General features: G+C 34.5%; 1 protein-coding gene across 2 annotated transcripts in view; it reads right to left on the bottom strand.

The window, feature by feature from the left end:
- Positions 1-27656, bottom strand: part of LOC118202279 (reelin-like) — a 297785-nt gene that overhangs the window by 67237 nt on the left and 202892 nt on the right. The gene's annotated exons all lie outside the window — the stretch shown is intronic.

The following is a 27656-nucleotide window of genomic DNA, read 5'->3' as shown; positions in this document are numbered from 1 at the left end:
ATTAAATTGCATTCGACAGCGGTCAAAATGGATATTTTCGTTGAAATATGCTGCCTGAAACTTTTCGCGATTACAATACTTCCTTTTTATTTCGTACAAGGAAGTAAAAAGAACTGTGGTAACGGAGACTACATGAGTTTACGACGCTTTTAAAAATGTTGCGTTCGAAACGTGCATTAAAATATGTCGTTCGCGTCTCGCAGAAAAACTATGTTATTTATACAAGCAGAAATACATGATAAAATTTAAGTGAAAAAGATATTATTGTCATTATCATTATATTAAAATATTTATTACTCATACAGGTTCACGTAATGCAAATTACTATAGCAATATGTATAATCAATCTGAAATTATTTTATAACGTCAGAGGTCCAAAAATATAAGCCTAACGGAAAATGGAATATAATATCTTGTTAAATTGTTTCAAAAATAAATTTAGAACAATGTAAAAAATATTAATAAAGTATAATTTTCTTTATATAAGCAAACACCTGTAGAGCCGTTAGGACTTTTTGAAGCAAAAATACATGAAAAATGAGCAATGTCTTCGCCGGGACTCGAATCTGGACGTCTCCAATACACTCCAAATGTGCTGTCGTTACACCACGAAAGCATGCCGAAAGAAGGGAGAAAATACCTAATAAAATAACTTTTAATTATTACAACTGTTGAATTATTGAAAGCTAAAAGAGTCCGATATGACACTCAAGCATTCCTTCCAAAATCAGGTTTACACCAGCTTCAAAAGACACTGCTGATGGCCTCATACCACGTGATGTATGAAGTAGTCAAATGCAAGAAGCCCCACACAACTGCAAAAGAAACGATAAAACCGTGTGCATTAGAAATGGCAACATTTGTTCAGAGGAAAGAAGCCTCAAATAAACTTAAATTCATGTCTTTATTATAAACTAGCAGCTTCGCCGCCAGCCTTCGTCTGGCTTTTAAATGTACCGGAAAAATGGCTGAAGGGAACACGAAACGTTAAATTTAAAAACTGCATAGAATTTTACTCTGCAGAAGAACTTCATAAAAAAAACGTTATTACGTATAACAAAATTACAATGAAATAAGCAATATCCCTTAATACAAATATTAATTATCATAATAAATAAATTAACCAACTTCCCTTTGCAAAATCTTAAGAACTCGAATGGTATACAGGAGGTTAAGAACTTTGTTTCCTAAAAAATCACTCAAAACTTCTCAATATCTTAAAAACAGTGAAATGAGCAACAAATACCATAAAAGAATAAAAAATAAAAAAAAAAAAAAAAAAAAAAAAAAAATTCTGAAAAGCAAAGTATAATTAATGATATTTTTTCTTATATTTTCAAGAGAAAAACATTACAATGAAATAAGCTATATCCCTTAATACAAATATTAATTATCCTAATAAAAAAAATTAACCAACTTTCCGTTGAAGAAAAAAAAATCATGCAAAACTTTTCAATATCTTACAAACAGTGAAATAAGCAAAATATAACATGAAAGAAACTCAAAAGACAAAAAATTCCGCGCAGAATTTTACTCAGCAGAACAACTTTATAAAAAACATCAATAAAAATGTATTATATATATAAAAAATGACAATGAAAATAATAATAAAATGAAATATGCCAGTCTCTTAAAAACAGTGACATAAGAAATACGATGAAAAATTGTTGCCAAATCCATATTTCTAAAAGAATGAAACTATTCAAAATGATGCGCTTTCACCAAAAATCTATCAACAACAATAAGACAGGAAAATTGTTGCCAAAATCACATTTTTAAAGATGTGAGATATGAGAAGTGTACTCGGAAGCTTCATTTAAATTTTTTTAAAAATACAAAATATTATCATTTTTCCAAAATTCTTTTTAAAAGCAGTCGCAAGGATGAAAGATTAACGTGTCCAAAAATCAAAGAAAAATAAGCTGTACATTTTTAAATATAAACTATTTTAGAAAAAATTCCGTTGAAAAGATGTTAAGCTCACTTTGTTAAATAAATTCGTATTGAATCGATTTAATGAAACACGAAATTTATTTTTTCGTAAAATAGCTAAGTGCCTACGTTTCATGACGATGTGAAAATAGACTGCGTAGAGTAAAATCTCGCTTTCCTATAGCCCATTATGTCTCAAAATGACGCGATTTCGTCACAAAACATAAAATAAAAAAAATTCGAATTGGAATTTCGAAAAAAACGCCTCGAGGTGCACTGGCTCTTGTCTAGATGCACCTATGTACCCAATTTCGTAGCCGTGGGTCTATTAGATTACGCGCAGCGCGAACGAAAAGCACACACACACACAGACAGATTCTTTGTTTTATTATATGTAGAGATTCTTATTCAAAGCCGAATTAGTGATTTGAGTTCGGACATTTTGGGTCTAATTGTAGCTGCTACAATTGTGCTAATCCTTTAAAAATATCTCTGGACTTAGACGAAACAACTGATGTAGCAAAATGCATTCAATTTATCGCATTAGATATGTCTACGATGTTGTCATAATGGACGATTTCCTGATCTGTGAAGAAAGACATTAAAATAATGACAAAAAAATATATCTTCCAATATGTGAAGGACTCCTTTGCGAAGTGTGACATAAATATCCAAATTATTGGTTCTTCTGTGTGTACTGATGGTGCCCATGCTATGTTAAAAAATAAATCAGGATTTTTTGCACTCATGAAACGAGAGATGCCGAACTTACAAGATACCAAGTGCTTTCTTCATCGACATGTTCTGGCATCAAAACATTACCTCCAAATACGGAAAAAGTCCTTGACAATTCATTGAAGACCATCAAATGAATTAAAGTCGCGCTCTGGACCATATCTTCCAAGTTTTCGTGAAAAATGTGAAAGCTTTTGAAGAAGTTGGAAGTTGCAAATTTGGAATTTGATTTTCCATACGTAATTGGTAGTTGGTTGTCACGTATGAATGCTTTAACGCGTTTTTCAACTGCGAGAATTCAAAGCTTTTCTAAAGGAACGAGACTATGGTCTGGTTGGAGAAATGGAATCACGAGAAATAAATCAAATTTTGACTGTCTGAGTAATATTTTCACTCGCATGAAAGATACGAATGTATCTAGCCAAGGGAAAAATGCGAACATGTTGACATACTGCGAAAAGATAAACGGTTTCAAAGAAAACTAACAATCTTGGTGTCGACGAGTTAGAAGTGGGAATTTCTATCACTTCAAGATATGGCCGATAACTATAAGGCTCTAATTCCAAGTGTATGTGAAGAAATTCCAGATCCTTTGGGAATATTAACGAAGTCATCTGATGGGTATTTTAAAGCAGGAGAATGGCAACTCGGAGAATGGAAGTTCGGAAGCTTTTCCAATTTGGAAAATATGCCAGATGATGAACTGATGGAAGATCTTTACGAACTGCGCACAAATCGTGCCTTACTTAGGAACTTAGGAATACTTAGGAACGCAGTACTTAGGAAAATACTTAGGAACAATACCGGAACTTAGGAACAATTCAACTGCCAATGAATATGTTCCCAAAACTTGGTGAAAAGGCAATAACTGTGCTCATCCCATTTGCGACGGCAACTCGGAGAATGGATTTTCGGAAGATCTTTATGAGCTGCGCACGAATCGTGTCCTCGAAATGCAATACAAAAGCAATAATTAGGAATAATGCCGGTGTTTGCCAATGAATATGCTCCCAAAACTTAGTGAAAAGGCAATAACTGTGCTCATCCCATTTGCGACGGCAACTCGGAGAATGGAATTTTGGAAGATCTTTATGAGCTGCGCACGAATCGTGTCCTCGAAATGCAATATAAAAGCAATACTTAGGAATAAGCTCCCAAAACTTAGTGAAAAGGCAATAACTGTGCTCATCCCATTTACGACGGCAACTCGGAGAATGGAATTTCGGAAGATCTTTATGAACTTCGCGAGAATCGTGTCCTCGAAATGCAATACAAAAGCAATAATTAGGAATAATGCCGGTGTTTGTCAATGAATATGCTCCCAAAACTTAGTGAAAAGGCAATAACTGTGCTCATCCCATTTGCGACGGCAACTCGGAGAATGGAATTTTGGAAGATCTTTATGAGCTGCGCACGAATCGTGTCCTCGAAATGCAATATAAAAGCAATACTTAGGAATAAGCTCCCAAAACTTAGTGAAAAGGCAATAACTGTGCTCATCCCATTTACGACGGCAACTCGGAGAATGGAATTTCGGAAGATCTTTATGAACTTCGCGAGAATCGTGTCCTCGAAATGCAATACAAAAGCAATAATTAGGAATAATGCCGGTGTTTGCCAATGAATATGCTCCCAAAACTTAGTGAAAAGGCAATAACTGTGCTCATCCCATTTGCGACGGCAACTCGGAGAATGGAATTTTGGAAGATCTTTATGAGCTGCGCACGAATCGTGTCCTCGAAATGCAATATAAAAGCAATACTTAGGAATAAGCTCCCAAAACTTAGTGAAAAGGCAATAACTGTGCTCATCCCATTTACGACGGCAACTCGGAGAATGGAATTTCGGAAGATCTTTATGAACTTCGCGAGAATCGTGTCCTCGAAATGCAATACAAAAGCAATAATTAGGAATAATGCCGGTGTTTGCCAATGAATACGCTTCCAAAACTTAGTGAAAAGGCAATAACTGTGCTCATCCCATTTGCGACGGCAACTCGGAGAATGGAATTTCGGAAGATCTTTATGAACTGCGCGCGAATCGTGTTCTCGAAATGCAATATAAAAGCAATAATCAGGAATAATGCCGGTGTTTGCCAATGAATACGCTTCCAAAACTTAGTGAAAAGGCAATAACTGTGCTCATCCCATTTGCGACGGCAACTCGGAGAATGGAATTTCGGAAGATCTTTATGAACTGCGCGCGAATCGTGTTCTCGAAATGCAATATAAAAGCAATAATTAGGAATAATGCCGGTGTTTGCCAATGAATATGCTCCCAAAACTTAGTGAAAAGGCAATAACTGTGCTCATCCCATTTGCGACGGCAACTCGGAGAATGGAATTTTGGAAGATCTTTATGAGCTGCGCACGAATCGTGTCCTCGAAATGCAATATAAAAGCAATACTTAGGAATAAGCTCCCAAAACTTAGTGAAAAGGCAATAACTGTGCTCATCCCATTTACGACGGCAACTCGGAGAATGGAATTTCGGAAGATCTTTATGAACTTCGCGAGAATCGTGTCCTCGAAATGCAATACAAAAGCAATAATTAGGAATAATGCCGGTGTTTGTCAATGAATATGCTCCCAAAACTTAGTGAAAAGGCAATAACTGTGCTCATCCCATTTGCGACGGCAACTCGGAGAATGGAATTTTGGAAGATCTTTATGAGCTGCGCACGAATCGTGTCCTCGAAATGCAATATAAAAGCAATACTTAGGAATAAGCTCCCAAAACTTAGTGAAAAGGCAATAACTGTGCTCATCCCATTTACGACGGCAACTCGGAGAATGGAATTTCGGAAGATCTTTATGAACTTCGCGAGAATCGTGTCCTCGAAATGCAATACAAAAGCAATAATTAGGAATAATGCCGGTGTTTGCCAATGAATATGCTCCCAAAACTTAGTGAAAAGGCAATAACTCTGCTCATCCCATTTGCGACGGCAACTCGGAGAATGGAATTTTGGAAGATCTTTATGAGCTGCGCACGAATCGTGTCCTCGAAATGCAATATAAAAGCAATACTTAGGAATAAGCTCCCAAAACTTAGTGAAAAGGCAATAACTGTGCTCATCCCATTTACGACGGCAACTCGGAGAATGGAATTTCGGAAGATCTTTATGAACTTCGCGAGAATCGTGTCCTCGAAATGCAATACAAAAGCAATAATTAGGAATAATGCCGGTGTTTGCCAATGAATACGCTTCCAAAACTTAGTGAAAAGGCAATAACTGTGCTCATCCCATTTGCGACGGCAACTCGGAGAATGGAATTTCGGAAGATCTTTATGAACTGCGCGCGAATCGTGTTCTCGAAATGCAATATAAAAGCAATAATCAGGAATAATGCCGGTGTTTGCCAATGAATACGCTTCCAAAACTTAGTGAAAAGGCAATAACTGTGCTCATCCCATTTGCGACGGCAACTCGGAGAATGGAATTTCGGAAGATCTTTATGAACTGCGCGCGAATCGTGTTCTCGAAATGCAATATAAAAGCAATAATTAGGAATAATGCCGGTGTTTGCCAATGAATATGCTCCCAAAACTTAGTGAAAAGGCAATAACTGTGCTCATCCCATTTGCGACGGCAACTCGGAGAATGGAATTTCGGAAGATCTTTATGAACTTCGCGAGAATCGTGTCCTCGAAATGCAATACAAAAGCAATAATTAGGAATAATGCCGGTGTTTGCCAATGAATATGCTCCCAAAACTTAGTGAAAAGGCAATAACTGTGCTCATCCCATTTGCGACGGCAACTCGGAGAATGGAATTTTGGAAGATCTTTATGAGCTGCGCACGAATCGTGTCCTCGAAATGCAATATAAAAGCAATACTTAGGAATAAGCTCCCAAAACTTAGTGAAAAGGCAATAACTGTGCTCATCCCATTTGCGACGGCAACTCGGAGAATGGAATTTTGGAAGATCTTTATGAGCTGCGCACGAATCGTGTCCTCGAAATGCAATATAAAAGCAATACTTAGGAATAAGCTCCCAAAACTTAGTGAAAAGGCAATAACTGTGCTCATCCCATTTACGACGGCAACTCGGAGAATGGAATTTCGGAAGATCTTTATGAACTTCGCGAGAATCGTGTCCTCGAAATGCAATACAAAAGCAATAATTAGGAATAATGCCGGTGTTTGCCAATGAATACGCTTCCAAAACTTAGTGAAAAGGCAATAACTGTGCTCATCCCATTTGCGACGGCAACTCGGAGAATGGAATTTCGGAAGATCTTTATGAACTGCGCGCGAATCGTGTTCTCGAAATGCAATATAAAAGCAATAATCAGGAATAATGCCGGTGTTTGCCAATGAATACGCTTCCAAAACTTAGTGAAAAGGCAATAACTGTGCTCATCCCATTTGCGACGGCAACTCGGAGAATGGAATTTCGGAAGATCTTTATGAACTGCGCGCGAATCGTGTTCTCGAAATGCAATATAAAAGCAATAATTAGGAATAATGCCGGTGTTTGCCAATGAATATGCTCCCAAAACTTAGTGAAAAGGCAATAACTGTGCTCATCCCATTTGCGACGGCAACTCGGAGAATGGAATTTCGGAAGATCTTTATGAACTTCGCGAGAATCGTGTCCTCGAAATGCAATACAAAAGCAATAATTAGGAATAATGCCGGTGTTTGCCAATGAATATGCTCCCAAAACTTAGTGAAAAGGCAATAACTGTGCTCATCCCATTTGCGACGGCAACTCGGAGAATGGAATTTTGGAAGATCTTTATGAGCTGCGCACGAATCGTGTCCTCGAAATGCAATATAAAAGCAATACTTAGGAATAAGCTCCCAAAACTTAGTGAAAAGGCAATAACTGTGCTCATCCCATTTACGACGGCAACTCGGAGAATGGAATTTCGGAAGATCTTTATGAACTTCGCGAGAATCGTGTCCTCGAAATGCAATACAAAAGCAATAATTAGGAATAATGCCGGTGTTTGCCAATGAATATGCTCCCAAAACTTAGTGAAAAGGCAATAACTGTGCTCATCCCATTTGCGACGGCAACTCGGAGAATGGAATTTTGGAAGATCTTTATGAGCTGCGCACGAATCGTGTCCTCGAAATGCAATATAAAAGCAATACTTAGGAATAAGCTCCCAAAACTTAGTGAAAAGGCAATAACTGTGCTCATCCCATTTACGACGGCAACTCGGAGAATGGAATTTCGGAAGATCTTTATGAACTTCGCGAGAATCGTGTCCTCGAAATGCAATACAAAAGCAATAATTAGGAATAATGCCGGTGTTTGCCAATGAATACGCTTCCAAAACTTAGTGAAAAGGCAATAACTGTGCTCATCCCATTTGCGACGGCAACTCGGAGAATGGAATTTCGGAAGATCTTTATGAACTGCGCGCGAATCGTGTTCTCGAAATGCAATATAAAAGCAATAATCAGGAATAATGCCGGTGTTTGCCGATGAATACGCTTCCAAAACTTAGTGAAAAGGCAATAACTGTGCTCATCCCATTTGCGACGGCAACTCGGAGAATGGAATTTCGGAAGATCTTTATGAACTGCGCGCGAATCGTGTTCTCGAAATGCAATATAAAAGCAATAATTAGGAATAATGCCGGTGTTTGCCAATGAATATGCTCCCAAAACTTAGTGAAAAGGCAATAACTGTGCTCATCCCATTTGCGACGGCAACTCGGAGAATGGAATTTCGGAAGATCTTTATGAACTTCGCGAGAATCGTGTCCTCGAAATGCAATACAAAAGCAATAATTAGGAATAATGCCGGTGTTTGCCAATGAATATGCTCCCAAAACTTAGTGAAAAGGCAATAACTGTGCTCATCCCATTTGCGACGGCAACTCGGAGAATGGAATTTTGGAAGATCTTTATGAGCTGCGCACGAATCGTGTCCTCGAAATGCAATATAAAAGCAATACTTAGGAATAAGCTCCCAAAACTTAGTGAAAAGGCAATAACTGTGCTCATCCCATTTACGACGGCAACTCGGAGAATGGAATTTCGGAAGATCTTTATGAACTTCGCGAGAATCGTGTCCTCGAAATGCAATACAAAAGCAATAATTAGGAATAATGCCGGTGTTTGCCAATGAATATGCTCCCAAAACTTAGTGAAAAGGCAATAACTGTGCTCATCCCATTTGCGACGGCAACTCGGAGAATGGAATTTTGGAAGATCTTTATGAGCTGCGCACGAATCGTGTCCTCGAAATGCAATATAAAAGCAATACTTAGGAATAAGCTCCCAAAACTTAGTGAAAAGGCAATAACTGTGCTCATCCCATTTGCGACGGCAACTCGGAGAATGGAATTTCGGAAGATCTTTATGAACTGCGCGCGAATCGTGTTCTCGAAATGCAATATAAAAGCAATAATCAGGAATAATGCCGGTGTTTGCCAATGAATACGCTTCCAAAACTTAGTGAAAAGGCAATAACTGTGCTCATCCCATTTGCGACGGCAACTCGGAGAATGGAATTTCGGAAGATCTTTATGAACTGCGCGCGAATCGTGTTCTCGAAATGCAATATAAAAGCAATACTTAGGAATAATGCCGGTGTTTGCCAATGAATACGCTCCCAAAACTTAGTGAAAAGGCAATAACTGTGCTCATCCCATTTGCGACGGCAACTCGGAGAATGGAATTTCGGAAGATCTTTATGAACTGCGCGCGAATCGTGTTCTCGAAATGCAATATAAAAGCAATAATCAGGAATAATGCCGGTGTTTGCCAATGAATACGCTTCCAAAACTTAGTGAAAAGGCAATAACTGTGCTCATCCCATTTGCGACGGCAACTCGGAGAATGGAATTTCGGAAGATCTTTATGAACTGCGCGCGAATCGTGTCCTCGAAATGCAATATAAAAGCAATACTTTGGAACAATGCCGGTGTTTGTCAATGAATATCCTCCCAAAAACTTAGTGAAAAGGCAATAACTGTGCTTATCCCATTTGCGACGACATACTTACGCAAGTCTTGATTTAGTGCCTTTTGCCGATTAAACAAAATTCAGAAATCACTTGGATCGCACAAGCAGATATGCGAAAGTGCCATTCTTTGAAAAAAATCTTATCCAATTAAACAAGAACCAAAAAATTCTCAAAATGGTTTCGAAAAATTTGCGCGAATGCTGATTTTTATAATATTTTCTTATTTATATGTTTCATTTTTGTTTAAAGTTTCATTATAGAAATTTTTTAACTGCTTTAGACGGTGCGAGAACATATTCAAAATATTTTAGGACATGAAAATATTTTAGGGCTGTAGGACATGAAAATGGTTGGGAATGCGTGCTTTGTGGTAACAGGGTTTTCGTCTTTTCCTTTGCACAGGAAGCGTTTTTAATGCAAGTGTAGGTAAATATGATAAATGCATAGTTATCAGACGCAGTTACAACCTAAATAATATTGCAGAGCAGAAAATGACAACTATTGAATAAAAATTCCTTTTTGGTGCCCTCACTCATTTACAGCGTTCTTAATCTAAATACATTATTTTCTTTCAGACAGGATTTTTAAGCTTCTGTTTTCACAATGCTAGAGATTTTTGTATTATAAAGTAAATTAATTCAAGGATTACAAGGAAATACATATCGGTTAAAAAAAAGACCATTTTAAATTTTTACAGCCAGATTAAAAAAGAAATTACGAATATAAAACCTGTTTTGCTTGCTTTCTTTACCCTCATCTTCACAGTTATTTGATTTTGCCCTTTATAGATATTAATGATAACTTCAAATGCAATGCTTATGAGCTAACGTAATTTTTGAATTACGATAAGAAGCAATTATATAAAATAATGGAATATCCTTCTTATGAATAAAAAATACAAAATAATGAAAATGAGAAACTGCAGTAAAAAAAAAAAAAAAAAAAAAGAAAAGAAAAGAAAAGAAAAGAACTAAAATTTTTAATTAAGAATATAAAACAGCGAAAGCGATTAATCTGCGCTTCATAAATTATTATTATTCTATGAATTATCTTTTATAAATCGACCTTTCATACTTGTTTTATTTATCCTACTTTTGTTTTATTTATAATTATAGTATGTAATTAATTCGGAATACGTAACCTATATTAGCATATTTATCGAAAGAGAAAATAATATTCAACTTGCTTTAATTACAGATGTACTAAAACTATGCAAAATAAAGCATTTAAGGCAGATAAAATTTGCTTTATCAACCGTTAATACCCACGTATAAACAAGAAAATTAATACTTCAATTAATTAAAAAAATATAAGTTAATATTTTCATTTCGAAAAACAGTGTTTCCAGTTCAGGCAAAATAAATATTTATAAGGAATTACCACATTCTCCATTCATACTGTCGTAATACAAATGTTAATGAATTTTATGAAGCGCAGATTAATTTCACTTGATAATTATATGTCCACATATAATTATCAAGTGAAAGATCCATGATTCGAATCCGGCGAAGGCATGGTTGATTTATTAAATTTCCTGACTTCGGAAAACTGAAGTCTTCACAATGTAAATGTAAGCAAAAATATATCGACAATAATTCGTCCCTATTTGGATTTGGTCGATTGGTCTCATACCATTCCTCACTGGCTTTTTAAATGGAGAAGATTTCAGATGCTGTTCGTACATTTTCAGACGATTTTGATTTGCTATTTAAAAACAAAGCTTCTGCTAGAATTTTTTTTAATCGCAGCTATATTTTTGAAAGTATAAATTCTAGTCTGCTACTAGACAGAGTTATTTTCATGTAAAATTTCGCTTTTAAAGAAGCAGAGGATGGAAGGCTAAGTTTGTGTTTTTTCCGAAGATAATTATTTGTATCTAGTTATAAAAAAACGTCGTGAAAGCCATGTTTTTCCGAGATCTAAATGTACGACAGATATTGTTGCCAAGAAAAAGAAAAAAGGTGTCAAAATTTAGCTTTAAGTGGTAAATTTGTCAAGGAAAAAAAAAAAAAAAAAAAAAAAAAAAAAAAAACACGTAATGTTGAATAGGTTCAGTAGGTTGTTAATGACCATAGATCTTCGAGTTTGTTAATCAAAAATTCATTAAAGTTTGACAAAATATGAAATCGATCATAAAACAAATTCCAAACTTCAAATTTGGGCTTCCACATGCCCATATTCGTAGGAGGATTACGTCATTCAAAATTCGATGGCTCTATGTACCGTTGTTTTATCACGATGCGAGAAATATGCATACATTTATGCAGATTTTTCATTATTTAATTTCTTTTAAATATAACACAGGGCGATAATACTTTGTGGCAACAGTTCGAAAAGTGATTCACCCATTGTAGTGAATCGACGCAAAATCGCAAAACGAAAACAATAGTCCTTCAGGGACAAAGCTCCTTTGGCTAAAAATAGCTCGACTTATTGTAAACTCATAGCTCGGAAAACGGTATTTTAATGTTTTTTTCTATATGTGCAATTTCAAGTTTGATTTCATCGTAGCTCATTCAATGTTGTTTACAAAATGTATTCACACTGTGTGACCCTCGGCGTCTACGCAAATCTAACTGTCACATGAGCAAAACCTGGTCAGAACGGTCAAACATAATTTCTCGTACGAATTTCGAAAATTATTACATACAACAGCATCCTACCGGATAAGCTATTTCCCTTTCTACAGACTCAAGCATTATAATAATAATTACGTTATCTTTATATAAATATAGCGTTCGCATTCTTTAACCTTTAACCCGTCAATAATTCATTGGTTTTTAGCACGGCACATATTTATTATCGAGGATCAAGTTTAACAACTACCCAAATTTAAATCAATAAAAACTTTATGCGATATCAATATACGCATAACCCAAACATTTTAGACAAGCACTAATCCTTGAATAACAACTACTGGGAGAAAAACGTGACTATGCGGAAAAGAATATGGAGAGATATTATTTATCAGAGGTAGGAAATTACATACTCGGGACTATTCTTTACAAGATAATCACAGTTGGATCGTATTTATTCCTAAAACTTATAATGCGTATAAAAATCATGCTGATAAATGTGTATTTTAATTTTGTTACAACCGTAAGTAATCCCCTGCAGAAAGTTCAGGTAAAACCTTAACAGGCAATTATTCTTTAAAAGTAGACAAAAATAAATAAATAAAAAATTCGTTAAAGTTTTACAAAATATGAAATCGGTAATAAAACTAATTCCAAATTTCAAATTTGAGCTCCCATATGTCCATATTCGCAGTAGGATTACGTCATTCAAAATTCGATAGCTCTATGTACCGTTGTTTTATCACAATGCGAGAAAATAGACATGCATTGATGCAGATTTTTCATTATATAATTTCTTCAAATATAATGCAGCACTCTAACAGATGGTGGCAACAGTTTGAAAAGTGAAACGGACATTTATAGTGCACCAACGCAAAATCGCAAAACGAAAACAATAGTCTTTGAGGGACAAAGCCCCTTTGGACTAAGAAAAAAGCAGTCTTTTAGCCTGGAGAAGATTTTGAATAAAATCCTGTCAGTCGCAAGAGTTATTAAACATAGATTCCTCTTCTTTGGAAGCAAGAGAGTTGTGTACAAAAATGGGAAAATACACAACTACATTTGTATGAAACTTCGTAGTTTATTCACACACATTTTACTAATGGAATACAGGAATATAAATGCTTTGAATTTTCAAGAATAATTATTTATAAAATATTCATTTATTTAAGGGAAGTATTTACAATGCGAACTCTCGAAATCCACAGAGAATTATTCAGAATCTATGCGAATCTAAGCTTATATATATATATATATTTTTTTTTTGTAATTTTAGATTTTACACTGGCGTGTTTCTCTTCCGTTTAAGAGGTTAGTAGCCAGTCTAAATAAATGACATGTTTTTTACTTTCTGGGTATCAGGGACGGTTACTCGAGTTTTTTTCGGATTTCTCTACAGAAATTGCTTTTTACTCCAAATTGAATTGGCTGAAATGCTTCATAAGAATAAGTTCTTTGAGTATCAGTATTGGTTCGTAATCCATTCTATTCGCGGGGGTATTTGGCCTGCCTGGAATTGCCGGTGTGGGTTTACCTTATAACTCGAGTAAAGACGAAACACCTTCGTATTTACGTATTTTTATTAATTATTGTTCATTGAACGGGAGTTGGTTTGTTCCCCTTGAAAAGTAAACTAATTTCCGATCAATGACAATGATTACGTGTTTTTAAATTTTCCTTTTACAATCGAAATTTTGTTCTTCATGATGATTTAACTCCAGTTCCCGTTAAGACATTATTAACATTTTGCTTTCAAATTACTTCAAAACATCTTTCAAAATAAAACTTACCAGTATGGATTCACTCTTTTAAAATAATTCTACTTTAATTAAACTTAGGAGATAATATAATCAATTAATCGATATTGTTTAGAAAATAAATTATATATATGTAATAATAAAATTCTATAGTCAAGAATACACTTAAAATTCTAACTGTATGTTCTTTTCATTTTTAATGGCGACGTTCTCTTATTTGAAAGTACGTGGAATTAAATCTACAGCCCCGTATTCAAGTTCTTTTTCCCGCCTTTTCTACACGTACAGTTTTAGAATGTTCTAAATATTTCAAGCGAACTGGATTGGCTGACGAGGCTGACGTCATTTCTTGGAAGCTCCGCCTTTCCAGCGGCTATAGAAAGACTCGCAAAAGGAATATCGGGGCTCTTTCATAAATGTCACGATGCAGTAAAATTCATACAAAAAGTTATTAGTAATTCTTTTATTTACTTCGGATATCTGATTTTTGTAACTGCTATTTTCTCCTGAATAATAAATAATGGATCCTGTTTTTTAAACTTATCGTCTGATTATTTAAGCTACGACTACATTTATGATTCTTCAGCATTCTATTTATTCCGAACAAAAGCTGATACATCATATATATATATATATATATATATATACCTACTCTTTTTGCTTTAAAAATGATTGAATTATGTTGTTCTTATCTACCGGTTAAGGTTTTTATACTGTTACGGATTTGGTGTTTAAATAGCTAATGTTAGTTGAATTATAAATTAAATTGCTTTGTTCCCCGTGCAGTGTAGCACGTGACAAATATTGAAGGAAAGCTAAGCCGGAAAGTTAAAAATACAAGAGCACGTGCATTTAACATTTAATAAATATATAAATATCTCTTTATGATTTTGAGAAAGTTCTCGCGCGCGATTTAAAAATCTTCTAAAAACGAGGAAAACCTCTCAGCTCAGTTAGTTAGCGATTTTAGTTAGTTTGTTGTTGTTTTAAGAGTTTGTTTAGAAAACTGCTCTTGTTGATTAGCGAATTCGCGGATTAGCTTTCTTTAGCTGTTTTGAATTAAGTTCTCTTGAATGTTTGAGTAGTTAAAAGATAACTACTGTGAGATATTGTAATACTGCACGAATATCTGAGAAAATTGAAGTATGGTGTTTTATTTATTTGTGTTAATAATAAATCTTATTCATTTTTCATTGGACTTGTGCATTCAATTCCGAACGAACCCGTACGCACGCAACAATACCTTTAGTTAATCTGTATGCAATAGTTGTAGAATTATCTACAATTAAAAGTTGTTTAAGTGCGGCTAAGCCTAATTTTTTTTAAACCACAGCAGCCACCATATTTGTTTGCATTTGAAACTTAGCTGAGTAGCGAGTTAAGTCAGTTTTAGAGTTTTCAGTGTTTTTTTGCCGAGTAGGACGGAAAGGAAACTTTTAGTTTTGTGCATCGAAAAATCTGCCTTCTTGCACGCTGGCCAAATTGCTTATTTTTGCGTAAAAACTCTAATTTGAACTGTAAAAAAATTTTTAAATTGTTTTAACTGTATTTGGTGTTTTATATTTTTCCATATTTTCCAATTTTTGATAAAGATATTTTGAGGTTTTTATGTATTTTGGCTTTGTCGCGAAATCAGAACTGAATTAATTGAACGAGAAATATATCTCTAACGAAATTCGAGGAAATGAGTTTAAATGAAATGCAGGAAAAAATGCGTATAGTTTAATATTCCGTAAAAGGAAGTCACATGGTATTCAGAAAGAAGCTTTCAACGAGAGTACGTCAAATCTCTTAATTTGGTAAGAACAAATGCATGAATATAAGTTAGCAGAATATCCATTATTCACATTATCAGTGTCTCATTAATCAGTGAACAATACCACATATATATATTTCAAAATATTACAATAGGAGCATCTGTAGATGAGTTTCAGCTTACCTAAATTACACAATACATAACATGTGGTTTCAATGCACTGTTAACATTAATAAAAATGAAAAAAATACGTTCAGTAATTTAATTCGCATTAATAAAGAATGCTGCAAAATTTGCGGATTGTTCAAGGTCAACTGTGATTATAACAACTGGATTTCAAGAATTTGAGAGGATGCATTTACACATTGAGGAATGCTGTTTTAACGCATCTTTTTGTACGGGGGAAAAAAAAAAAAAAAAAAAAAAAAAAACACGTAAAGACGTCAAAGAATTAAAAAATCATAGTGAAAAACAGCATTTATTGCTCAAAACTGTCAGTAAGAGTGCTACTGTTACTCCCTCTTATAGAAGGTCAACCACATAACTTGTACATCAAACCAGATGCAGTTCTAAATTCCTACTCTATTTGGACTTTTTTCCCAGGCATTAATATAAATAATTCAGCGTAAGCATTACAAATACACTTTAAACTTCCCTTTTAATTGATCGACGATGTCGACCAGCAGTTTCTTGTCTTCCCTGCGGGGTACTTGGCAGATTACGAACACAGCATAATCTACGAATTCAGGGAAGATTGACAGTCTTTGAACCTCATCGTGATCTCCTAAGTTCGCAGGTCGCGTTCATCATAGACACAATATTTCAGTAATTCTTAGATAAAGCCTGCTTCAGCTTCTGCATTTACATGACAAATAAATCACAGATGACGCAAAAGAATGGTCAAGGCAATCGTGGATGACATAAGCTCACAATAAAAGCTATTTCACAAAAATTTTGTCCTTGTTGTGACGATTCATTTTATTCCAAATCTCGCAGTTTTCGATATTTTGAGGAAACTAGTGCTGAACACATTTTAAATCGAATATAGGTGCGAATAATTATATATAATATAACAATATAGACTTGTACATGATCTAAATAGATTTACGTTTCTTAGATACTTTATGAAAGAATGGTAACACTACCAAACAGGTAAATAATAGTTCTCTTAGTCAAATTACCTTATAAACTCTGGAAAAATATAATTCTGAAATTTTTTATTAACAATGTAGCGATTTATATTTATTTTAAATAACCAATTTTATTTAATTTGTTATTCTTTCCTATAAGCCTTCGTTCCCCTAATTGTTCAGTGGTAGAATATTGTTGTGTTTTTCTTTTCTGACACCAGTTGTTACGTTATTTTCTTCCTTCACGTTCGTACGGGGTTCGTAAGGATTTGGAGTGAATAACGACGACACTTGATGAAATATCGAAACACACTTGATTTACCAATATTAATCAAGGCAGCTCCAAAGTCACTTTTTACAGTCGTCGAAGATCTACAATAAACACGCTGAAACTCAGCGACACAGCCTCCAGGTTATCAGGCTATAACGGTGGAGACAGCTTCACTGCAAAGCACCAGAGTACAGCTCCCGACTCTGCTCGGTCGTTCTCGGAACTCCACTTATGCTCGAGACTCTCCACGCGACAACTCGCGATGCACTCGGCGACACACAGAGCACGTCTCCCGACTCTTCGGTTCAGTCGTTCCCGGAGCTCAACACGCACTCTCGACGCTGCACTAACCGCGATAAACTAAGAGACTCCTTAGGTGAACTCGACGACCTACTAGGCACTCGCTGCCCGGCTGTCAACTCGATCGACTCCGCAGGGAAAGTGCTCGAGAATATTCTGGGCTAAATCGGTAAGAATTCGTTCAAAAAGGTTCTCCATTCGTCCATGCCATATCGCCAATTTTGTCGCCAAATGTCGCTAAATGGGTGATTTCTCGCTAAATCTGGCAAAATTTGCCTTCCCTTGCCATTTTATGGCAACTCTAAAACTTCTTTGCGGGGAAGCTACCTTACCGCGCCTGTACATTTCGTAACAATATTAAAATTTGGTAGCGCGCGTAAAGGAATGCAAATTCTACGTTAGCAGAAAGAGTTTAAATAGGAAAGAGGGAGAGTTAGGCTATTTGCCGTCTCCTTTGCTGCTTAAGCGTCTGCTCCCAGAGTTATAGCTGGTTCGCGTGGCTTAACCAGTTAACTGTGGCGCCCTCGTTTAAGAGTGCGCACCGTTTTGTGTCACCAGAATCGAGCCATGACGAGTATATTCGTCAATCACAGAGTAAGTTGCGCTGGTAAGATATGGGATGAAAAAGATGGGTTTATTTTATGAAATTGAAAATTTTATGACTAATGTTGACTTATTTGGTTAACATAAGCATATATTACTTACATATTAAACTAAAAACGCAATCAATTAAATTAAATATTATACATCTAAAAGTAAGAATTTTAATTCCTGCTGTGGAGTGATATTCAGCGAAACAGATACACAATGGGACTTTGCAAATCGAACACCAGTAACGCGATTCCTTCCTGATCTTACGTTTGTAACCAACGCGAACACCTTCGCGTAGGGTTTTTTTTTTTTTTTTTTTTTTTTCGATGTTCCGGGTATATAATCTGGAGCATGATTCCCGACTAACTGGCTTGTATTAAGTCTAAATGGCCGAGTTTGTGTCGATTTGTTTCTTTCAACTGGATACGTCGCAAAAAAATTTGAGCAAAAAGTTGATACGCGATAATGTTCCATTACTTTTTATATAATATGAATGCATTCAGACACATAATGTCTAAGAAATGGAGAAATATCTTTTTGTAGTACTTTTTGAGTCGCTTTCTTGCTGTGGAGTACGCTATGATAATTCCATCGCTCATATCCACTCCAGCCATTTTTTATTATAATCAATCTCTAGCGCCAGTTTCTTTGTTATTATTTTTCTTTTCTCTGTTTTTATTACGTTGTCATTATGTACAGTACTTATTAAACAAACCTCCCTCTTATCTTTCCATTTCATTATACGCATGACGAGTATACTCGTCCATACACAACATCGTACCGCTTCTCCATGACGAGTATACTCGTCAATCACAGTTAACTAGTTAATTGCATTTACCTGCTGCCACTAGTTTTCGACGGGGGGTTTAATATACTGGAATTATTCTGGGCCCTGTAGTTTAGTTCGACGACTTGTATATATATATCAAATCTTTAGTTAATTCTTTTTGATTTCAGTTACCGCCCAATCAGAGGCGTAGTTTGTTAGCATCGAGTTGGCGCATTGTAAATTTTAAAGAGTTCATAAAGGGTACTTTTAACCCTTCTTCTGTGAAGTTACTACTCTTACAGTTCTCACACAGGAGTTATCCTGGAAGGACTCTACAACAATAAAGATAATTATAAATTCACTTTGGATTCAGACAGCCTTCAAAACAATCTGAATCACATGACTTCCTTCAACAGCCTAACACTTCATTTAAACTCATTTCTTCGAATTATTTTAGCTTAAAAAAACGATTCCTCGAGGCAAACTCAAAACGACATCCAATATTGCAAATATTGAACTTAAATATTTCGGTCAATTCTTGTCGTAAGGGAGTCAAACTTTTCATAATTTCATTCCTTCATAACGAGTTTACAATTTATCAAATACAAGCAAAGGAACAAGGAGACCACATTGAAAATTAGATTTCGTTATCTGCCCAAAATCAGCTTTTTACTTATTATTATTTTTTTTAAATTTGACATTGGGAAAACATGAATATTTTCGGCATTTAAAAAACTTCTGTACTTGAACGTATAGGACCACGACCAACGATTGCGAAAATAAAGGATGGATAAGAATTTTTAAATCACGTAAGGGGGATGGGTATATATACATAAATATAATTAATATATACGTATTATTTTATGTCCTAATTATTTTATAATAGTTGTTAATTTATACATATATGTAGAATAATTAGGACAAAAAATAATAAACCTCGCCCTTAAGCAGCTAGAATGAAAAAATTATTAATACCTTATAAAATAAAAAGAAATTAAATTTTACATATATGTAGAGTCATTAGGTTTTTAGCCCAAAGGGGGTTATAACACAAGGGCTATTAATTTCGTTTTCGCATTTTGCGATGAAAACTTTAAATGTCGGTTCTCTTTTCAAATTGTTGAAACCAAATATTAGAGCTCTGTATTACATTTAAAGAAATTAAATAATGAAGAATCTGCATAAATGTATTTACGTTCCTCGCATTGTGATAAAATAACGGTACCTATAGAGCCATCCAATTTTAAATAACGTAATCCTCCAGCAAATATAGGCATCTGGAAGCCCTAATTTGGAATCTGGAATTTGTTTTATTATCGATTTCATATTTTGTAACACTTTAACGAATTTTGGATTAACAAACTCGACGATTTCAAAGCGAGCCATGGCAACGTTGTACAGAAAAAACTTTTTCATCTCCTGCGCGCGGAAATTTCCGATACACAGTTCGGAAATCATTTTAAAATTATTTTGCGATATTGCTGTTGAATTGAATTTTATGGTTAAGTCTGAAGAACATGATATTTAATAAATAAAGGTAACACACAAAACGTTAAAAAAATCCCTTTGGGCGTAATGTAAAATCTGAAAGCTTTCAGATATTTTTTAAATTTATTTATTTATTTATTTATTATTATTATTACTATTATTATTATTATTATTATTACTATTTTTTTAAATATGAGAGGTAAAAAATATGCAATATCCTCGCCGAGACACGAACCCTGAACCTCTCGAATACGTGTCAAGTATGCTTCCAATACCACCATGAAGGCACGCGAAAAGAAGGGAGAAAATACTTTATATTACCCTTATCGCACAACCAATTACAATAAAAAGGGAGATGTAATCATTTTTGAGTTATGCGAGACACAAATGTTGTTTTGGTAGACGTCACGAAAAAATCCATTTTACAATTCCTTTTGAAAAAAAAAAAAAAAAAAAAAAAGATAAAAAGTAAAAAATCTGAAATTTTTCAGATTTTAAATTACGTCCAAAGGGGCGTTTTTTTAACGTTTTGAGTGTTACCTTTATTTATTAAATATCATGTTCTTTGCACTTAAACCATAAAATTCAGTTCAAGAGCAATATCGCAAAATAATGTTAAATTAAGCATCTCTTTAGAATTTCCGATATACACAGTCTCGCGAGCTGGAGATAAAAGTATTTTTTTTCTATATAACGTTGCCATTTCTCGCTTTTAAAGCATTGAGTTTGTAAATCAAAAATTCGTTAAAGTTTTACAAAATATAAAATCTATAATAAAACAAATTCCAAATTTGGGATTTCAGATGCCCATATTCGCAGTAGGATTTCGTCATTCAAAATTCGATGGCTCTATGTACCATTGTTTTATCACAATGCGAGAAATAGACAATCATTTATGCAGATTTTTCATTATTTAATTTCTTCAAATATAATGCAGGACTCTAACATTTTGTGGCAACAGTTTGAAAAGTGAACCGACGTTTATGAGTCCGACGCAAAATGCCAAAACGAAAGCAATAGTCCTTCGGGACTGAAATCCCTTTGGACTAAAAACAAAATCTGAAATGTTTCAGATTTTAAATTACGTCCAAAGAAGCGTTTTTTAACATTTTGTGTGTTACCTTTCTTTATTAAATATCATGTTCCTCGCACTTAAACCATAAGATCCAGTGCAACAGCAATATCGCAAAATAGTTTTAAAACGAGCATATCTTTAGAATTTCCGATACAGAGACTCTCGCGCTGGAGATAAAAATGTTTTTTCTGCACAACGTTGCCATTGCTCGCTTTGAAATCCTTGAGTTTGTTAATCAAAAATTCGTCAAAGTTTTAAAAAATAGGAAATCGATCATAAAACAAATTTCAAATTTCAAATTGGGTCTTCCACATGCTCATATTCGTTGGAGGATTACGTTATTCAAAATTCGATGACTCTATGTACCGTTGTTTTATCACAATACGAGAAATATACATACATTTATGCAGATTTTTCATTATTTAATTTCTTCAAATATAATGCAGGACTCTAACATTTTGTGGCAACAGTTTGAAAAGTGAACCGACATTTATGAGTCCGACGCAAAATGCCAAAACGAAACTAATAGTCCTTCGGGATTCAAATCCCTTTGGACTTTAAAAAAAAAAAAAAAAAAAAAAAAAGTGACCTTTATTCTTTCTGTACGTATAGAGGTAACGAAAAAAAAAAATCAAAATGAATATTTCCGTTGAAATATGATACCCGAAATGTTTCACGTTTACAATACTTCTTTTATCTCGTACAAGGAAATAAAAATAAAGCATAGTTTTTTTTTCCCCTTCTAATTCTATTAGCACTTAAAATTCGTAGCTTAGGAGTTTAAAAAAAGTAAGTAAAAACTTAAAAATATAAAACAAATAGCTGTAACAATCTCTTAACAGCATCCAAATGAAGACGTTTAATGAGAATCAACTAAAATATAGATAGAAAGAATTTTTATATGGATGGAATTCTTTCTGTAGCAGATATTTTTCAAAGACCTTTCGCTCATGACGATTTTAAAAACGATTTTGAAAGATCCACTAATTTGAACAAAGATATAAATGTAAAAAAAAAAAAAATACAACGAATTTACGATGAGATTATTGATTTTATTAAAAAAAAATGAAAGGTTTCAGTTTTTTTAAATTACGTCCAAAGAGACTTTTTTTAACACTTTGTGCGTAACCTTTATCTATTAAATATCGTGTTCTTCGTACTTGAACCATAAAATTCAGTTCAAAAGCAAAATCGCAAAATAATTTTTAAATGAGCCTATCTTTAGAATTTCCGATACAGAGTTTCACGCGCTGGAGATAAAAATGTTTTTCTTTACAACGCTGCCATGGCTCGCTTTGAAACCCTCGAGTTTATTAATTAAACATTCGTTAAAGTTTTACAAAAAATGAATTCAAGAATAAAACAAATTCCGAATTTGGACTTCTAGATGCCCATATTCACAGTAGGACAATGTCATTCAAAACTGGATAGCTCTAGGTACCGTTGCTTTATCACAAACATACATACACTTTTTTGCAAAAAAATCGTAGCACCACGAAGGACTTTTGCGATTGTGACGAAATTTGGTATGCAAAAAATCTTGATCGTACATGCAAATGATCAAAGTTTCAAGGCAAATGAACAGGATTTGCGGTCATAGCGCGCAATTCGCGAAGTATCAAACCAGTAACAGAGGCGGGAAAAAAAAAAAATGTTGCTGTCTTTTTGTTGCTGCCATTGTAATTCCGTATAGAAGCAACTAAAAATGCCATTACGACGATATCGAAGACCTTACAGACAACTAAACGACTTCGAACGTGGTCGCATTATAGGGTTACGTGAAAATGGGTGGTCATACCGAGCAATAGGCCGCCACCTGCAGGGTACAGACACTGCTGTGCAAAGATGTTGGCAGCAATGGTTGCTACAAGGAAACTGCCGAAGAAATGAAAGTTCTGGAAGGCGAAGGAGCACAAATGTGAGGCAAGATAGGATAACTGTTCGCCAGGCCCGAACCGCCCCAACAGTATCATTGTCGACTATTCAAGGCACTATAGCCACGTCTATACCTCCCGTCGTACCTTCCACCATCTCACGGTGCTTGTCTGAGGATGGGTTACCTTCACGGAAGCCTTTAAGATGTTTGCCTTTGACCCCACAACATCGGCGGAGTTGTCTGGAATAGTGTCACAGCCGATTATCATGGCTGCCATCAGACTGGCATCGTATAGTGTTCAGCGATGAATTCCTCTTGAAGCAGATGACCACTGTCTGCAGAAGACGGGGCAGCGGTCCGAATCAGCCTTTGTTTTACAAAGGCATACAGCCATAACTCCTGGTGTGATGGTGGTGGGCGCTATTTCTTATGACAGCAGGTCATCTTTAGTCATCCTCCGTACCACCTCAACGATATGTTGGTATCATCCTTCGGCCGGTTGCATTATCCTTCATGGCACGTCATCCTGTGACTATTTTCCAACAAGATAATGTCAGGCCACATACCGCTCGCATATTACTGGACTGTCTCCGTGCGGTCGATACTCTTCCTTGGCCAGCAAGGTTACCAGACCTTTCATCAATCGAGCATGTCTGGGGAATGGTAGGCCGCCAGATACGGCCACCACAAAATATCGCAGTTTCGGAGCGACAACTGAAGAATGCCTAGCAGAATGTGTCGCATGATGGCATTAGGAACCTCTACCACTCCTTGCCTTGACGAATTCAAGCATGCATTGCCGCCAGCGGCGGTTCGACCAACTACTAATTTGAACATTCAATGGGTGATTGTGAGCCGTGAACGACTGCTATGACCTTGATTTTTTAATCATTTTATTATCTGTGTATGAGCTTTATATACACATATTCAATTTCATAAAAACAACCACTTCCTTCATGGTGCTTCGATTTTTTTGCAAAAGAGTGTACATTTATGCAGATTCTTCGTTATTTAATTTCTTGAAATATAATACAGGGCAAGTTAAAAAAGTGAAACGGACATTCAGAGTGATTCGACGTAAAACCTCAAAACGGAAACAATAGTCCCTCAGGGACAAAGCCCCTGTGAACTAATAAAAACATACTTTATGTGCAAAAGGAATCAACGCGCAGAAAAATTGAAGGGAGAGAAAGAACTCTGAATTTGATAAACTGAGAGAATTTTTTATTTTTTTAGAAATATTATGTACCTCAATATAACATTTTTTTTAATACTTTGGTAGCTTCGAAATATATGAATTTATTACTTATCTTTAAATTTGAAAAATATCATTTAAGTATACTGATACATTTTTATTAAATTTAGCATTCATTTTATCAAATAATGATGAACAATTGATGCATTTGTGGCGAAATGCAACCAAACTGAATTATCTTCTACATATTCAACGAATACATCTGATTACCGATGAAAACATGGGTATTCACAATTGTTCGAAATTTTTAGTCGTTCTTTTTGCCCGTTCAAAAAGATTATATTAAAAAATGCGCATACAAAGAAGATTAAAAGAACATTATCGGTTGTTTTCTTTGTTAAATTCCTAATGTAACAGAAAAATCAGACGTTTAAACTAGAGAAAATATTGTGAGCGTTCATATGCGTATACCTTCGGGCGTTTGGTCAAGGAAAATTTGTCATCTTTCCGGGGGGGAAAAATGCAGTTCGTTGCACAAAGTAGGTTGATTTTTTAGAAAATTCTACCTGTGTGTGACCTCACGAAAGCTATTTTTATCGCAGGGAAATTAGTAGATAGTTGAGTTTTCATTTCTTTCCTTAAAACAGTTTTTATGATGTGATTAGCAATTATTTGAGGATTAGGAACGTAGCCATATCTACAGTCAGAAACTTATTCTTTCGCAGTTTATACAGCAACGAATGCATTTAATGACTATTTTCTATTTTTCAGTCAATTATAAATGTTATTAGAGATTTATGGGTTTCCATTCTTGTTTTATAAATTGATATTTTTTATTTTATTTTTTATTTATTTATTTATTTTTATATTTTACAGTATACAGTAGTCCCGTTGTTTCGGAACTGCAAACAGATAAAAATTTGGCACAAGTCTTCAAAGTAATTATGAGATGCGGGTTGCTTTTCGAACGATAAGCAGTAGTTTACATGTAATGAGTTATACATCTTTGAAAAGCCAAATCCAGAGCAGATAAAAAAACGTTTAGAATGCCTCAAAATATGAAAACTAGGATGAAAATAAACCGAAAAAGTATTTTTTTTTTCACTCGAAAGGTTATATACATCAGTTATGCAGATATACAGCCACAACTCAAAAAACACCACTTTTTCAAAACGATTGCTTCATATTTCTTAGTAAAAACATTTTGTGCTGAAGTTATTTGAAATTTCATTATGAATGTTCAACTGATGAACTTCCATTATGTACCTAAATTGTAAATAATAAAGCTTATATTTTATTAGCCCAAAGAGGCCATTTGCCCATAAGGGCTATTAATTTCGTTTTGGTATTTTGCGTCTGTTCACGTTTCAAATTGCTGCCACAAAATATTAGAGCCGCACATTATATTTAAAGAAATTAAATAATGAACAATCTGCACAACGCATGTATGTTTCTTGCACTGTGAAAAAACAACGGTACCTAGAGACATCTAATTTTGAATAACGTAGTCCACCATTCGAATATAATACAGGGCCCAAAACTGGAATTTGTTTTATTATCTGTTTCATATTTTCTCAAACGTTAAAGAATTTTGATTAACAAACTCCACGATTTCAAAGCGAGCAATGGCAACACTGTAAGGGAAAAAAAAAAAAAAAAAATACATCTCCAGCACTGTGTATCGGAAATTCTAAAGATTATTTTTTTAAAAAATATTTTGGGATATTGCTGTTAAATTCAATTTTATGGTTTAAGTGCGAAGAACATGATATTTAATAAGTAAAGGTAACGCACAGAACGTTAAAAAACGCCCCTTTGGGCATAATATAAAATCTGAAATCTTTCAGATTTTTATTACAATTTCGTTTTGGCATTTTGCGTTGGTTCACTATAAATGTCGGTTCACTTTTCAAATTGTTGCCACCAAATATTAGAGCCCTCTGTGTCATGTTTAAAGAAATTAAATAATGAAGAATCTGCATAAATGTATGTATGTTTCTCCCATTGTGATAAAACAACAGTTCCTAAAGCCATCCAGTTTTGAATAATGTAATCTTCCACTGAATATGGACATCTGGAAGCCCAAAATTGGAGTTTGTTTCATTATCGATTTCATATTTTGTAAAACTTTAACGAATTTTTGATTAACAAACTCAGCAAGTTCCAAGCGAAAAATGGCAAAACTGTACGGGGGGGGGTACATTTTAATCTCTAGCGAATATGAATTTTATGGTTTAAGTGCGAAGAACATGATATTTAATAAATAAAGGCGGCACACAAAATTAAAAAAAAAAAAAGCCCCTTTGGGCGTAATGTAAAATCTGAAAGCTTTCACATTAATTTTTTAAAATTATTTTTATTATTATTATATATTATATATATAAATGTTGTATGATCAAATTCACTTAGTGCGAAATCGAGTTATTCTACTACTTGCGCAATTGCTGCAAATTAAGTTAATAATAATTTATTTACTAAATAAATATTGATTATTTTATCTCCTAAGATTAATTTTAGTAGAAGTATCTTGAAAGAGTGAATTCATAGTTAGTAAGTTTAATTTCGAAAATTGTTTTAAAGTAACTTGAATGTAAATTGTTAAAATGTTTAACGGGGACTTGAATTAAATCATGAATAACAAAATTTCAATTGTAAAAAGAAATAAATAAAGAGCAAGTAATTAAATTAAATGCAAGTAATCATTGCCATCGAACGGAAATTAGTTGACTTTTCAAGGGGAACAAACCAACTCCCGTTCAACGAACAATAATTAAGAAATAAATACAAAGGAATAATTAAGAAATAAATTGTTGTTTGACTTCTGAATCAAATACAAAGGTGTTTCGTCCTTTACGAAATAAATTTAATAAGGCGATGCCAAACCGGCAATTCAAGCTAGGTCAAATATTTCCGTGAATAGAAGGGATAAAGAACCAATGCAGAGAAACAAAGAACTCATTCCCATTAAGCATTTTAGCTAATACAGTTTTGAGTGAAAAGCAATTTCTGTAGTAAAATTGATATTGCTCGAGTAATTGTCCCCCGACACCCTCGTGTTTATGCATTTTAATTCAAAACTATATATATAGTTAATTTGATGTGTCAAGAAATAATTTTTTTCAGTGGTTTATTCGTGTTTCAGGATGGCACTAATTCCTGTCACAGATCTTTAAATATTACACAGTAGTAGAGAATGTAATATTGACAAATGCTATCGGGTAGTACTCCATATAAATCACATCTCAATCCTACAGAGGAACTTTAGAATACTT

Source organism: Stegodyphus dumicola, chromosome 3 (genome assembly GCF_044657685.1).
Source record: "Stegodyphus dumicola isolate Sdum_Otavi_A_Nest chromosome 3, ASM4465768v1".
NCBI lineage: Eukaryota > Metazoa > Arthropoda > Arachnida > Araneae > Eresidae > Stegodyphus > Stegodyphus dumicola.
This window is presented reverse-complemented; position numbering and strand designations above follow the sequence as displayed.